Below are 772 nucleotides of genomic sequence, written 5' to 3' on the forward strand. Positions count from 1 at the left end.
AGCATTCGTCGCTGATGTGAGTGAGTGAGCCTTTAGATGCTTTCTGCCCTCAGCCGTTGAACCACCCTCAGCCTTTGAGTGTTCCCAAGTAAGGCCTCAGACTTTGTAGAACAGAGACAAGCTGTCCCCGTTGTGTCCTTTCCAAGTTTCTGACCCACAGAATCCATAAGTATAATAAAAGTATTGATGGAAGCCACAGAGTTTCAGAGTAATTGTTACGTAGTAAGATGTAAATGGAACAGTAATTCTCCCCCAAATATATATAAACTATTTCCTGTAATAAAATTGCCAAATTGCTATACATTGATCTTCTGCCAAAATGGTGAGTAAATGGCAAACATACTATAGTTGTCCTATCCTGCACCTAAATCAGACATCACTAATTAATTGCAGAACTCTTTCTTGATGAGCAGGGATCCAGCCTTAAAACTCTCAGCAAAACACATCAGCAACCAAGTTATTGGAATTGACATAACGGTTTGAAACCTCTTTGCTATGCCCGATGTTTTTTATAAGAGTTGAGGCTGGTTTCCCCTGGCTTACTCCCAGACAGAAGGATTTATCTGTTGTTTAGTCAGGTGCCCAGAAAAGGATGTGTGGCTTTGCAGCACCTGTTTGCAAAAATGCTGTCATATTAGCTTGGTAGATGAATATGAGGGGAGTCTTTTTATCATACTTTCTGAGAATTTGACTATCAAACAACGATAGCAACCTATTTATGTCAAGAGCCGCTTTTATTAAAAACAAACAAACTCAAATCCCTAGTACACCA

The sequence above is a fragment of the Neofelis nebulosa genome, chromosome 2 (genome assembly GCF_028018385.1).
Source record: "Neofelis nebulosa isolate mNeoNeb1 chromosome 2, mNeoNeb1.pri, whole genome shotgun sequence".
Taxonomy (NCBI): Eukaryota; Metazoa; Chordata; class Mammalia; order Carnivora; family Felidae; genus Neofelis; species Neofelis nebulosa.